Genomic DNA, 15,911 nt, shown 5'->3' on the forward strand with positions numbered 1-15,911 from the left:
TCGCTGGAGGTGGCGGGGCAGGACACCCCGATCCCGGGGCCGAAGCGGCTCAAAAACTTCCCTTTCGCCGCTCCTTTCGGCCCCCCGGTTGCCACCACGGCTAATCCGGGCTCCACACGCGTTGGTCCGGCCCACCGGAGATTACGCTGAATAGTCGCCCCTTTTCGACGACCGATCCGAACTCCGGGTGGGGTAAAGCCACCGCTAAACCTCTCCCTCCCCTACAAAAAAAAAAACTTAACAAAAGCCACAACCGTATCTTCGTTTATAAGTCGACACCAAGTCCGAGGCAAGTCTGTACAAGGAGCCCTAGGTCCTTGGCCTGCTCCATTGAGGAGCAGCACACACTCCCCCCTCGGAGACTTCTCTTTCCCCGCCTTCGCCCACCCCTGAATGCCAGGCTAAATTCACTTTTAACTCTGCCACCGACTACGGGGGCACACACTCCCCCCCCGCCCTCCGAGGGGGAGGAGGAGGAGGAGGAGGAAGGGGAGGAGGTATTTAGTCGAGCCGCCTTAAGTTCACCGCCCCAGTCTCTGAGCAGCATGGCATGTGCGTAATCAGCCATGGACGGTGCTGAGCGAATACATCGCTCTGCCACCCCCCCCCCCCAAAACACACCCACAGAATAAGGGTGTTCACTAAACACCAATAAACCAACTGCCCAAAGACAGGAAATGAGTTTACTGCTTTTAACGAAAATACAGTCGGATGATGCGGCTACAAGTAGTGCCCGACCCCCCCCCCCCCCCTTTGCCCCCCAAACCGGGGAGGGCGAGGCAGAAGATCAGAGTTAGAGGCCATGGGTTCTTATTCCGGCCCCGCCAACTGTCAGCTGGGTGACTTTGGGCAAGTCACTTAATCAATCAATCGTATTTACTGAGCGCCTACTGTGTGCTGAGCACTGGACTAAGCGCTTGGGAAGTCCAAGTTGGCAACGTATAGGGACAGTCCCCACCCAACTGTGGACTCACAGTCTAGAAGGGGGAGACGGAGAACAAAACCAAACATCCTAACAAAATAAAATAGAATAGATAGGTACAAGTAAAATAAATAGAGTGATAAATATGTACAAACATATATACAATCAATCAATCAATCGTATTTATTGAGCGCTTACTGTGTGCAGAGCACTGTACTAAACGCTTGGGAAGTCCAAGTTGGCAACATCTAGAGACGGTCCCTACCCAACAGTGGGCTCACAATCTAGAAGTGGGAGACGGAGAACAAAACAAAACATATTAAAATAAATAGAATAGATATGTACAAGTAAAATAAATAAGTAAATAGAGTAGTAAATATGTACAAACATATATACAATCAATCAATTAGTCGTATTTATTGAGCGCTTACTGTGTGCAGAGCACTGTACTAAGCGCTTGGGAAGTCCAAGTTGGCAACATATAGAGACGGTCCCTACCCAACAGTGGGCTCACAGTCTAAAAGGGGGAGACGGAGAACAAAACCAAACATACTAACAAAATAAAATAAATAGAATAGATATGGACAAGTAAAATAGAGTAGTAAATATGTACAAACATATATACAATCAATTAGTCGTACTTATTGAGCGCTTACTGTGTGCAGAGCACTGTACTAAGCGCTTGGGAAGTCCAAGTTGGCAACATCTAGGGACAGTCCCTACCCAACAGTGGGCTCACAGCCTAAAAGGGGGAGACGGAGAACAAAACCAAACACACTAACAAAATAAAATAAATAGAATGGATATATACAAGTAAAATAGAGTAGTAAATATGTACAAACATATCTACAATCAATCAATCGTATTTATTGAGCGCTTACTGTGTGCAGAGCACTGTACTAAGCGCTTGGGAAGTACAAGTTGGCAACATATAGGGACGGTCCCTACCCAACAGTGGGCTCACAGTCTCAAAGGGGGAGGCGGGGAACAAAACCAAACACACTAACAAAATAAAATAAATAGAATGGATATATACAAGTAAAATAGAGTAGTAAATATGTACAAACATATATACAATCTACAAGTAAAATAAATAGAGTAGTAAATATGTACAAACATATACACAATCATTAGTCCATCAATTAGCTAATCAAAATAAAATACACAGAATAGATTTGCACGAGTAAAATAAATATGTACAAACTCATATACATATATACAGGTGCTGTGGGGAAGGTGGGGGGATGGAGAGGAAGGAAGGGGCTCAGCCCGGGAAGGCCTCCTGGAGGAGGCGCGCCTAACTTAACTTCCCCGTGCCTCAGTGGGCTCGCCCGCAAAACGGGGACGGAGGCCGGGCCGGCCTGCTAACTCCGCGCTGGAATACCGCCACCGTCCCCCCAAAGCGGGCGCGTGTGCTCCCTTGCAGAGGCCCAGGGCCACTGCAGCCCCTCCCTCCTGATCCCTGCTCTCTATACCAGGGGGGCCACGTGATCCGGGCGGACGTTTCAACGCGGCCGCTGCTGCACTCAATATTTCTGGAAACTTCCACTCCTAATAATTTACGGAGAGGGTCCCCCACACGCCTACCTGCCGGGGGGGGGCCCCCTGAAATTGGGAGCCGGGGCGACTCCCCCCCCCCCCCCCAACCACCATCACCACCATCACCTCAGCGGCCGCTCCATTCAACGAGGCCTCGCGCTCTTCCAGCCCGTCCCCGTGGCCGCCTCGCCCTTCCCGGGCGCTTAGTACAGTCCTCAGGCGCCCACTCAACGCGACTTCATAACCCGGGCCCTCCCCACCCGTCTTCCCCCACAGTCACTTACCCAGAGATTGAACCAACTGCCTCTTCCTTCCTTGCGGGGGGGCTTCGGTTCCCCCACCGGACGCCGAAATAAAAACGGGGTTAAAAGAAGTGGGGGGGGGAGACACCCTCAACGGTAACTGTTCCCCCCGACCGACCCGCACACCTCCCCCCTCACAAAAAAAAAAAAGGGGGAGTCGTGATCCCGAATCTGGTGGCTGCTGACTGACGGGGGCGGTTAAAGTCCCCTCACGGTCAGGGGGGACTCTCTTCTGTGGGCCGCAGTCCGAGCCCTCCAACGGGGGCCCCCCCCGGCCTCGACCTCCCCCTAAACTTTCCCTCTCCTCCTCCCCGGCAACCGGGTGGTCTCCGCGCCCCCCTCCCCTCGTGGCTGGTCGCACGGCCGGCAGCCCCGACCGCTGGCCCCGCCGCCGCCGCCGCTTCTGCTCCCGCCGCTTCTCCCCCTCCTCCTAGCGCCACACACTCGGAACCGGTTGAAACCGGTTCAGACTGGGAGATTCCATCTCGGTTGAGTTTTCAGCCCATGGCGCCGCGGAGCGTTTGGAACCTGGGCCTCCGCCCCCAGCCCGCGCGCCCATTGGCCGCCCGGCCCCGCCTGCCGCGCGCCCATTGGCCGCCGCGCCCGTCCGTCCGGCCCCGGCCTCCACACCAGCCCGCTCCTCGGGCCCCGCCCCTTTCCACCCGCAGGACGGGGGAGGGGAGACGGGGGGGGGAGATCGAGGGCCGGCGCGGCGATTGGCGGGGGCGCCCCGTCACTCAAGCAGAACCCCGCCCCCCCGGCTCGACGTTCGTAGCCCGCGGGCTGAGCTTTTCTTGCCTTTTCATTGGTCGGGCGCCGGCGTGACGTCAGGCCCGCGCGCGACCGCACGATTTTGAGCGCGGAGCGCGCGGCTCGCCCTCCTTTTCCCATGATCCTCTTCGTCGTCCCCTCAGCCCCTTTTCTCGCTCTTACCTCAGGGCGGGCGGCTGCTGTAATAATAATAATAATAAAAAAAATAATAAAAATGGCATTTATTAAGCGCTTACTATGTTCAAAGCACAGTTCATTCACTCAGTCGTATTTATTGAGCGCTTACTGTGTGCAGAGCACTGGACTAAGCGCTTGGGAAGGACAGGCTGGCAACATCTAGAGCCCAACAGTGGGCTCACAGTCTAGAAGGGGGAGACAGAGAACAAAACATATTAACAAAATAAAATCAATAGAATAAATATGTACAAATAAAATAGAGTAATAGATATGTACAAATATGTACAAATATACACATATATGCAGGGGCTGTGGGGAGGGGAAGGAGGGGGCTCAGTCTGGGAAGGCCTCCTGGGGAAGGGGAGCTCTCAGTAATAATAATAATAAAAATGATAATGGCATTTATTAAGCACTTATTATGTGCAAAGCACAGTTCATTCACTCAATCGTATTTATTGAACGCTTACTGTGGGCAGAGCACTGGACTAAGCGCTTGGGAAGGACAAGCTGGCAACATCTAGAGCCCAACAGTGGGCTCACAGTCTAGAAGGGGGAGACAGAGAACAAAACATATTAACAAAATAAAATCAGTAGAATAAATATGTACAAATAAAGTAGAGTAATAGATATGTACAAATATGTACAAATATACACATATATGCGGGGGCTGTGGGGAGGGGAAGGAGGGGGCTCAGTCTGGGAAGGCCTGGGGAAGGGGAGCTCTCAGTAATAATAATAATAATCATAATAATGGCATTTATTAAGCACTTACTATGTGGATAATAATGGCATTTATTAAGCACTTACTATGTGGAAAGCACAGTTCATTCACTCAGTCGTATTTATTGAGCGCTTACTGTGTGCAGAGCACTGGACTAAGCGCTTGGGAAGTACAGGCTGGCAACATATAGAGCCCAACAGTGGGCTCACAGTCTAGAAGGGGGAGACAAAGAACAAAACAAAACATTAACAAAATAAAGTCAATAGAATAAATATGTACAAATAAAATAGAGTAATAAATATGTACAAACATACACATATATGCTGGTGCTGTGGGGAGGGGAAGAAGGGGGCTCAGTCTGGGAAGGCCTCCTGGAGGAGGTGAGCTCTCAGTAATAATAATAATAATAATAATGGCATTTATAAAGCACTTACTATGTGCAAAGCACAGTTCATTCACTCAATCGTATGTATTGAGTGCTTACTGTGGGCAGAGCACTGGACTAAGTGCTTGGGAAGTACAAGCTGGCAACATCTAGAGCCCAACAGTGGGCTCACAGTCTAGAAGGGGGGGACAGAGAACAAAACATATTAACAAAATAAAATCAATAGAATAAATATGTACAAATAAAATAGAGTAATAGATATGTACAAACATACACATATATGCAGGTGCTGTGGGGAGGGGAAGGAGGGGGCTCAGTCTGGGAAGGCCTCCTGGAGGAGGTGAGCTCTCAGTAATAATAATAATAATAATAATAATAATGGCATTTATAAAGTGCTTACTATTTGCAAAGCACTGTTCATTCACTCAATCGTATTTAATGAGCACTTACTGTGTGCAGAGCACTAGACTAAGCGCTTGGGAAGGACAAGCTGGCAACATCTAGAGCCCAACAGTGGGCTCACAGTCTAGAAGGGGGGGACAGAGAACAAAACATATTAACAAAATAAAATCAATAGAATAAATATGTACAAATAAAATAGAGTAATAGATATGTACAAACATACACATATATGCAGGTGCTCTGGGGAGGGGAAGGAGGGGGCTCAGTCTGGGAAGGCCTCCTGGAGGAGGTGAGCTCTCAGTAATAATAATAATAAAATAATAATAGCATTTAGTAAGCGCTTACTATGTGCAAAGCACAGTTCATTCACTGTTCTAAGGGCTGGGGGGATACAAGGTGATCAGGTTGTCGCACATGAATATGTACAAGTGAAATTTTATTTTTAAAATTTAAGTGAAATAAATAAATAGAGTGGCCCCGATCTCCTGAGGGGACCGACCGGCGGGGCCTGGATCTCCTGAAATACGATTGAATGAATTGAATGAAGGGAGGCCCGCGTCTCACCCCTTCCCTTCTCTTCCCACTGGTCACCTCACTAGCTCCCCGCCTTACCTCCTTCCCTTCCCCACAGCACCTGTATATATGTATATATGTTTGTACATGTTTATTACTCTATTTATTTATATTTTACTTGTACATATCTATTCTATTTATTTTATTTTGCTAATATGTTTGGTTTTGTTCTCCGTCTCTCCCTTCTAGACTGTGAGCCCACTGTTGGGTAGGAACCGTCTCTCTATGTTGCCAACTTGTACTTCCCAAGCGCTTAGTCCAGTGCTCTGCACACAGTAAGTGTTCAATAAATACGATTGATTGACGGTGAGCTAGACTGTGAGCCCACTGTTGGGTAGGGACCGTCTCTATAGGTTGCCAGCTTGTACTTCCCAAGCGCTTTGCACACAGTAAGAGCTTAACAAATACCATCATCATCATCATCATCATCATATAAAGATGGTCCCTACCCAACAGCGGGCTCACAGTCTAGAAGGGGGAGACAGACAACAAAACAAAACATATTAACAAAATAAAATAAATAGAATAAATATGTACATACATATATACAGGTGCTGTGGGGAGGGGAAGGAGGTACGGGGGGGAAGGGAGAGGAAGGAGGGGGCTCAGTCTGGGAAGGCCTCCTGGAGGAGGTGAGCTCTCAGTAGGGCTTTGAAGGGAGGAAGAGAGCTTTCGTCCCTTTCGCGTTATTCGTCATCGTCAATAAATGTGTTTTCTTAAAGAAGTCTCCCGCCCTTGGGCCCGTTACTGCCTCTCTCAGTGAAGGCGGGGACAGCCCACATCCACCTGGGCAATAAGCGTCCCCCAAAAAGAGCCTTCCTCCTCCATTTTAACTCGCACAGTCTCTTGAGGGACGTAGAATTGTTACCGAACATTTCCTGGGGGCCAGTGCTGTGGAAATAAAAGATTCATTCATTCAATCGTATTTATTGAGCGCTTACTGTGTACAGAGCACTGTACTAAGCGCTTCAGAAGTACAATTCGGTAACATCTAGAGACGGTCCCTCCCCAACAACGGGCTCACAGTCTAGAAGGGGGAGACAGACAACAAAACAAAACATGTAGACAGGTGTCAAATCAATCAATCAATCAATCAATTGTATTTATTGAGCGCTTACTGTGTGCAGAGCACTGTACTATGCGCTTGGGAAGTACAAGTTGGCAACATATAGAGACAGTCCCTACCCAACAGTGGGCTCACAGTCTAAAAGTGTCAAAGTCGTCAGAACAAATAGAATTATAGCTATATGCATATCATTAACAAAATAAATAGAATAGTAAATATGTACAAGTAAAATGAATACAGTAATAAATCTGTACAACTATATACAAGATAAAATGGGGATGAAGATTGTGAGCCCCATGTGGGACAACCTTGTATCCCCCCGCGCTTAGAACAGTGCTTTGCACATAGTAAGCGCTTAACAAATACCATCATTATTATTATTATAACCAACCCCAGGCCATCGGGAAGATACACAAGGATCCTAACCCCATTTTACGGATGGAGAAGGGCAGCGAGAGTAAATCAAATGGCTCACCCAAGGTCACACAGCAGAGCAGGGGCGGGGGGGAGAAGGGAAGCAGTGTGGCTCAGTGGAAAGAGCACGGGTTTGGGAGCCAGAGGTCATGGGTTCTAATCCCGGCTCTGCCACTTGTCAGCTGTGTGACTCTGGGTAAGTCACTTCGCTTCTCTGGGCCTCACTTACCTCATCTGGAAAATGGGGGTTAAGACTGAGCCCCACGTGGGATAACCTGATCACCTTGTATCTCCCCCTCCCTACCCCGGGGCTTAGAACAGTGCTTCACACATAGTAAGCGCTCAGCAAGTGCCATAATTATTATTATGGCATATCTATTCTATTTATTTTATTTTGTTAATATGTTTGGTTTTGTTCTCGGTCTCCCCCTTCTAGACTGTGAGCCCACTGTTGGGTAGGGACCGTCTCTATATGTTGCCAACTTGTACTTCCGAAGTGCTTAGTACAGTGCTCTGCACACCGTAAGCGCTCAATAAATACGATTGATTGATTGATTGATATTATTACTAGAACCTGGCCTGCGTGGGGCTCGGATTCCCAGGCCCAGGCTATTTCCACAAGGCCACCCTGTCTCATGAGAGGGGAATCCCAGCTCTGCCACTTATCTGCTGGGTGACCTTGGGCAAGTCAGTTCATTTCTCTGAGCTGCAAACTCCTCTGTAAAATGGGAATTAAGACTATGAGCCCCACATGGGACAACCTGATCACCTTGTATCCCCCGCAGCGCTTAGAACAGTGCTTCGCACATAGTAAGCGCTTAACAAATATCATTATTATTATTATTATTGCTAGAACCTGGCCTGCGTGGGGCTCTGATCCCCAGACCCAAGCTATTTCCACAAGACCACCCTGTCTCGTGAGAGGGGAATCCCAGCTCTGCCACTTATCTGCTGTGTGGCCTTTTTCCCACTATTGGGAAGGGACTGTCTCTATATGTTGCCAACTTGTACTTCCCAAGCGCCTAGTACAGTGCTCTGCACACAGTAAGCGCTCAATAAATACAATTGATTGATTGATTGATTGGCCTTGGGCAAGTCAGTTCATTTCTCTGGGCTGCACTTAACTCATCTGTAAAATGGGGATTAAGACGGAGCCCCACGTGGCGCGCGGACTCTGCCCAAACTGATTAGCTTGTATTCATTCATTCAATCAATCGTATTTATTGAGCGCTTACTATCATCATCAATCGTATTTATTGAGCGCTTACTGTGTGCAGAGCACTGTACTAAGCGCTTGGGAAGTACAAGTTGGCAACCTAGAGAGACGGTCCCTACCCGACAGCGGGCTCACAGTCTAGAAGGGGGAGATGGACAACAAAACAAAACATATTAACAAAATAAAATAAATAGAATAGTCAATATGTACGAGTTAAATCAATAGAGTAATCAATCTGTACAAACACATGCGGGTGCTGTGAAATGGAATAGCAAATACGTACGAGCAAAATAGAGTAATCAATCGGCACAAACATATATACAGGTGATGTGGGAAGGGGAAGGAGGTAGGGCGGGAGGGATTCATTCATTCAACCGTATTTATTGAGCGCTTACTGTGTGCAGAGCATTGTACTAAGTGCTTGGGAAGGACAAGTTGGCAACATAGAGAGACGGTCCCTACCCAACAGCGGGCTCACAGTCTAGAAGGGGGAGACGGACAACAAAATAAGTAAAATCTGCCCCAGTGCTCAGTAGAGTGCCTGGCACTAGACTGTAAGCCCATTGTGGGCAGGGATTGTCTCTCTATTGCTCAACTGTACTTTCCAAGCACTTAGTACAGTGCTCTGCACATAGTTAGCGCTCAATAAATACGATTGAATGAATGAATGAATGAATGCTTTTCTGCTTCCTGATGCAAATAGGGCATTTTACCTATCATACAATGCCAAAGATGCAAAAAAGCTCTTGGATAGCTCTTTTTAATAATTCCAGACTTGAGAGCTTTAGGCTTTTTCTATCCTGCCATATTAATATCAACAGGTCTTAGTATAATACTAGGACAGAAATGTGTCTGGCAGCGTGGCCTAGTGGAAAGTGCTTAGTATAGTGCTCTGCACACAGTAAGCGCTCAATAAATACAATTGAATGAATGAATGAAAGAGTCCGGGCCTGGTCAATCAATCAATCGCATTTATTGAGCGCTTACTGTGTGCAGAGCACTGTACTAAGCGCTTGGGAAGTACAAGTTGGCAACATATAGAGACAGTCCCTACCTAACAGTGGGCTCACAGTCTAACAGGGGGAGACAGAGAACAAAACCAAGGATACTAACAAAATAAAATAAATAGAATAGATATGTACAAGTAAAATAAATAAATAAATAAATAGAGTAATAAATATGTACAAACATATATACATATATACAGGTGCTGTGGGGAAGGGAAGGAGGTAAGATGGGGGGATGGAGAGGGGGGCGAGGGGGAGAGGAAGGTCCTCAGAGGAGCTGTGTTCTAATAAGGGCTCTGCCTTTTGTCTGCTGTGTGACCTTGGGCAAGTCACTTACCTTCTCTGCACCTCAGTTTCCTCATCTCTAAAATGGGGATCTGATACCCATTCTCTTTTCCCCTTAGATTGTGAACCCCCCGTGAGACAGGGACTGTGTCCAACCTAATCTGAATCTAAGCCAGCGCTTAGAACTGCGCTTGTCATAGTAAATGTTTAACAAATATTATTATTATTGATGTTTATACCGGTCTTTTTCAGCTGTTCTGCCTTGGTCATGCTAATATTTCTATTTTTAAGAGCTTCGCCTTCCACATTGGCCAACAATTCCTGCAGGCCAGAAACAGTGGATGTATTTACCCTCCTACCTGGGAAGGGCAGGCAACAGCTGTGGACCAATGAAGGGTTCAGGGGTTCAGTGGAAGGCATGCTCAACGATGCTATATTTTCTGTGAACTGAAGGGAATCTTTTCACACGTGTCCTAATGGCACCCTTATGTAATAATAAATGACAATAATAAATAATATAATGGTACTTGTTGAGCGCTTACTATGTTCCAAGCACTGTTCATTCATTCATTCATTCAATCGTATTTATTGAGCGCTTACTATGTGCAGAGCACTGTACTAAGCGCTTGGGAAGTACAAGTTTGCAACATATAGAGACCCAACAGCGGGCTCACAGTCTAGAAGACAGATCTAAGCATTGGAGTAGATACAAGTTAATCAGGTTGGACGCAGTCCCTGTCCCACATGGGGCTCACACTTTTATCCCCATTTTAATAATGATGGTATTTGCTAAGCACTTACTATGTGCCGAGCACTGTTCTAAGCGCTGAAATAATAATAATGGCATTTGTTAAGCACTTACTAAGTGCCGAGCACTGTTCTAAGCACTGGGGTGGGGGTACAAGGTAATCAGGTTGTCGCACGTGGGGCTCACAGTCTTAATCCCCATTTTACAGATGAGGTAACTGAGGCACAGAGAAGTTAAGCGACTTGCCCAAAGTCACACAGCAGACAAGAGACGGAGCTGGAATTAGCACCCATGACCCCTGACTCCCAAGCCCGTGCTCTTTCCACTGAGCCACACTGCTTCTCATTATAATGCAGCATTTTACAGATGAGGTAACTGAGGCACAGAGAAGTGACTTGCCCAAGGTCACACAGCAGATGGTGGTGGAGCCGGGATCAGGCACGTGCTCCATCCCCTAAGCCAGGCTGCTTCTCATTATAATGCAGCCAGCGCTTAGAACAGTGCTTTGCATATAGTAAGCGCTTAATAAACGCCATTATTATTATTATTGAACCAGAGAGTGATTGTGTTAGTTTCCAAACCAAAAAAACTTATTGTTCATATTGGTGGAAATGGACAGAAGTACAAACACTAGTTGTTCCCACAAGAGAATTTTTGTTTTTTTATATTTTTCAGAGTTATTTATTTTAAAATGGGAGAGGATAGCAAAGGGGTGCTTGGAATTATCAGGTGCTATTAGGGCAGTTCCAGGTATTTGGACCCCAGCCCCTAGCGCTTAGAACAGTGCTTGGCATATAGTAAGTGCTTAACCAATACCATCATCATCAACTTGACCAGAAAGATAATTTTCAAAAATTTTCTTATGTCAAGTTATTTTCCCTCTATTTGCCCTCCCTGATTGTTACTGTTTTTGTCCTATTCATCTAGATTGTAAATCCCTTGAGGGGTGGGTCTGTGTTTTTTATTTATACCGAATTTTCCCAAGCACCTACTATGATCTTTTCACACAATAGGCACTCAATAAATGTTGGTGACGATCCATCTCTCCTATACTTACCACCGCTAGTCCCTTTTCATTCTTCCCTCCCACACAATAAGAAAACACAGGAAAACAGGATTGTTTTGCCCTGTGGTTTAAGGCTTTCTTTAAGTGTATGCACAACGAGTCTTATCTTTCAGCTGCCACTGGCAGGCAAGTAGAAAAAAAAAACAACTAACTGTATTCATGTAGAGAGAAAATATCCATTGTGAGTGTCCACCTCTAGATTGTTCATGCAAATGGAGAGTTGAGGTCTAGCATGGTTAGATAGAAAATGTATGATAACCAGTAATGTCAACCTCTTTCCCACCTTGTTTAGACCTTTAAAAGAACCACCAAAATCAATCAATCAATCAATCAATCAATCATATTTATTGAGCGCTTACTATGTGCAGAGCACTGTACTAAGCGCTTGGGAAGTATAAATTGGCAACACATAGAGACAGTCCCTACCCAACAGTGGGGTCACAGTCTAAAAGGGGGAGACAGAGAACAGAACCAAACATACCAACAAAATAAAATAAATAGGATAGAAATGTACAAGTAAGATAAATAAATAAATAAATAGAGTAATAAATATGTACAACCATATATACATATATACAGGTGCTGTGGGGAAGGGAAGGAGGTAAGATGGGGGGATGGAGAGGGGGACGAGGGGGAGAGGAAGGAAGGGGCTCAGTCTGGGAAGGCCTCCTGGAGGAGGTGAACTCTCAGCAGGGCCTTGAAGGGAGGAAGAGAGCTCCAAAATGACAACTCCATTTCAAATTCACCTCTTCTTCCTAACCCTTCCCACCGGATAGCCAAAAAGCAGGCAGAAGACAAATATTTGGACAATACCTAACCCTGAATCATTAGACAGGGATTTTTGAATGCAGGATAGAGGAGCAGCAGGGGCAGAAAAGGAAAGAAGAGTTGGAATCAGTGAGGTCATCCATTCACACATCTTCACACAGAAACACCCACAAATGGTTCCCTGAATGTTTTACATGAGCTGCTAAATCGTTCTGAAGACCAAATCAGGCTTCAACTGAAGCCCAACACCCACCATCTGCTCTGACCATATCCACCGAAGGTCTACAGTTTAAAACCACCGAAGAATTCTGCTACTTGGGTATCCTGATTTCACAAAGTGTTCTAAGTGATGGCATTACAATAATAATAATAATAATAATGATGGCATTTGTTAAGCGCTTACTATGTGCAAAGCACTGTTCTAAGCGCTGGGGAGGTTACAAGGTGATCAGGTTGTCCCAAGAGGGACTCACAGTTTTAATCCCCATTTTACAGATGAGGTAACTGAGGCCCAGAGAAGTGAAGTGACTTGCCCAAAGTCACACAGCTGACAGTTGGCAGAACCGGGATTTGAACCCATGACCTCTAACTCCAAAGACCGTGCTCTTTCCACTGAGCCACGCCGCTTCTCTAAATAATATTATTATTTATATTAATAATAGTATTATAAGAGGGAAATGGGAATGGCTATCGGCATGGCCAGTCCTAATTTCGTAAAGCTGGAACATCTGTTTTGGAAGGAAAGACGGTTTGAAGGGAAAAACTGATGCTTACCATAAAGTAAAATCACCTGATGAAGGGACTTATAATAACTTCACGGCCATGAATCTTAAATAGGGTATTTTCACCTATAGCATATCAATCTGAGTGGAATATAAACCCATTGTAACTGACAGGGAGGGAGAGAGCCAGTTCCTAGAAGGAAATGACCCAATCCATTTGGTTTCTGGCTGCCGGTTAGTGTCCAATCGTATTTATTTATTATTGAGCGCTTACTATGTGCCAAGTACTGTTCTAAGCGCTGGGGGGATACAATCAATCAATCAATCAATCAATCGTATTTATTGAGCGCTTACTGTGTGCAGAGCACTGTACTAAGCACTTGGGAAGTACAAGTTGGCAACATATAGAGACAGTCCCTACTCAACAGTGGGCTCACAGTCTAAAAGGGGGAGACAGAGAACAAAACCAAACATACTAACAAAATAAAATAAATAGAATAGATATGTACAAGTAAAATAAATAAACAAATAGAGTAATAAATATGTACAAACATATATACATATATACAGGTGCTGTGGGGAAGGGAAGGAGGTAAGATGAGGGGGATGGAGAGGGGGATGAGGGGGAGAGGAAGGAAGGGACTCAGTCTGGGAAGGCCTCCTGGAGGAGGTGAGCTCTCAGTAGGGCCTTGAAGGGAGGAAGAGAGCTAGCTTGGCTAGCCAGTCCAGACAAGGGAACTGAGGTTGAGGAATTGAGCTGGAAGCTGGGACTACAGAGTGATTGAAAAAGTACTGTGGCCTAGTGATAGTCAATCGTATTTTTTGAATGCTTACTGTTTGCAAAGCACTGTACAAAGCCCTTGGTAAAGTACAATATAACAATAGAAGAGACACATTCCCTGCCCACAACAAGTTTACAGTCTAGAGGGGATACAGCATGGGTCTAGAGGTCAGATGGACCGGGGTTCTAATCCCACTGGCAACACTTGTTTGCTGTGTGACCTTGGGTAAGTCACTTCTCTGGGCCTCAATTTCCTCATCTGTAAAATGGGGATTAAAGTTCTGAGCTCCATGTGGGCCATGGACCTGTGTCAACCTGATTAGCTTGTATCTATCTCAGCGCTTAGTACAGTGCCTGGTAAATAGTGCTTAACAGATACTGAAAAAAAAGTAGTGATTGGGTCTCATGAGATCCTAGACAGGAGTTAAAAGTGGCTGCAGCCAGGAGTAGATTCTGAGCAGGAGATAAAACCTGTGCTTGGCACATAGTAAGTGCTTACCAAATACCATTATTATTATCATTATTATTATTATTATTATTATTATTATTATTATTATTATTATAGCACTGTTCTAAGTGCTGGGGGGATACAAAGTGATCAGGTCGTCCCACATGGGGCTCACAGTCTTAATCCCCATTTTACAGATGAGGGAACTGAGGCCCAGAGAAGTGAAGTGACTTGCCCAAAGTCACACAGCGGGGCCGGGATTAGAATCCATGACCTCTGACTCCCAAGCCCGGGCTTTTTCCACTGAGACACGCTGCTTCTCCAAATAATATTATTATTTATATTAATAATATTATTATAAGAGGGAAATGGCGGATTTCTGTTGTGTTGCTGCTGCTTCTGGGCCTGCCTGAAGCTAATGCTGCTTAACCTGAGTAGAAAGCCTGCAAAACTGAAGGGAACTACCCAGACCACCAAATAATAATAATAATAATAATAATAATAATAATAATAATAATAATAATAATAATAATAATACCATAATAATACAATAATAATAACAGTATTTATCAAGTGCTTACTATGTGCCAGGCACTGGGTTAAGCACTGGGGTGGATACAAGCAAATTGGGTTGGACACAGTCTTTGTTCCACATGGAGCTCGCAGTCTTAATTTCCATTTTACAGATGAAGTAACTGAGGCCCAGAGAAGTGAAATGACTTGCCCTAGGTCACACAGCAGACAAGTGTCAGAACTGGGATTAGAATCCAGGTCCTCTGACTCTCAGGCCTGTGCTCTACCCACAAGGCTAAGCTGCTTGTAATTCACACTATTTTTTCCTTTATGTTACCACCTATAATAAACATATATCCTTTCCCTTGTTATTTGCCTTTCGTGTAATTGCTTGGTAAACATGCACAAGGAGTAGTTTCTCTGTTATATGTCAGTTTTTTTCATGGTTGCAGGTGAGAGTGCAGAAATTTTCCTTTCAGCTGGAGGCACCCGATCAGTTGAACCCCCAAAAGAAATGCAGGTCCCGGACTTCCTACCTCCCAATAACATTGCTCTCAGGAGAGGAAAGGAGAGGCATTCTATATTCTATATATTCTATTCTATTCTGTTCTATATATTCTATTCTTTTAGACTGTGAGCCCACTGTTGGATAGGGACTGTCTCTATATGTTGCCAACTTGTACTTCCCAAGCGCTTAGTACAGTGCTCTGCACACAGTAAGCGCTCAATAAATACGATTGATTGATTGATTCTATAAAATATAATCAGATGAGGGCCCACTTCAGATATTGGCTGCACTGAGGTGGGGAAAAATTTGTCCCCCACTTCTGTTCTGTGTGACATCACTACAAAGAGCACAGGCTTGGGAGTCAGAGGTCATGGGTTCTAATCCCAGCTCCGCCACTTTTAGCTGCGTGACTTTGGGCAAGTCACTTAACTTCTCTGTGCCTCAGTTCCCTCATCTGGAAAATGGGGATTAAGACTGTGAGCTCCATGTGGGACAACCGGATTACCTTGTATCCCCCCAGCGCTTAGAACAGTGCTTGGCACATAGTAAGTGCTTAACAATTGCCATCATTCTTATT

At 45.5% G+C, this 15,911-nt stretch overlaps 1 protein-coding gene across 1 annotated transcript in view; it reads right to left on the minus strand.

Annotated features, from left to right (window-relative positions):
* XPO1 (exportin 1) overlaps positions 1 to 3,036 on the minus strand; it is a 48,183-nt gene extending 45,147 nt beyond the window's left edge. The window contains exon 1 of the mRNA XM_038750826.1: positions 2,746 to 3,036. The gene's annotated coding sequence lies outside the window, so the exon portion shown is untranslated. The remainder of the gene's footprint in view (positions 1 to 2,745) is intronic.
* Between the last annotated feature and the right edge of the window lie 12,875 nt (positions 3,037 to 15,911).

The sequence above is a fragment of the Tachyglossus aculeatus genome, chromosome 9 (genome assembly GCF_015852505.1).
Source record: "Tachyglossus aculeatus isolate mTacAcu1 chromosome 9, mTacAcu1.pri, whole genome shotgun sequence".
Classification (NCBI taxonomy): Eukaryota; Metazoa; Chordata; class Mammalia; order Monotremata; family Tachyglossidae; genus Tachyglossus; species Tachyglossus aculeatus.